The following is a 317-nucleotide window of genomic DNA, read 5'->3' as shown; positions in this document are numbered from 1 at the left end:
TGCTCAAAATCCACTCTCGGTCTGTTTTGTTATTTTCTATTTTTTCTGGGCTGTTCTGTCTATGTCTTGCTCAGCAGAGCAGCTTCCCTGTTGCCAGAATGGTGGTTCTGTTTCTGCTGCTAGTATTAGAATGAACCTTGTCTTCTAGCTTGCTGGTGGTAACAGTCTGCTAGAAAACACTCTGGCCAGAAAACAATGTATCAACACATTCCAGGGAGGAGGGGATGGCTTCTACAGCCACTCTGACACAGAACGACAGAGAGGAGGAATGTCTTCTACAGCCACTCTGACACAGAACGACAGAGAGGAGGGGATGT

Source organism: Oncorhynchus keta, chromosome 5, assembly GCF_023373465.1.
Source record: "Oncorhynchus keta strain PuntledgeMale-10-30-2019 chromosome 5, Oket_V2, whole genome shotgun sequence".
NCBI lineage: Eukaryota > Metazoa > Chordata > Actinopteri > Salmoniformes > Salmonidae > Oncorhynchus > Oncorhynchus keta.
This window is presented reverse-complemented; position numbering follows the sequence as displayed.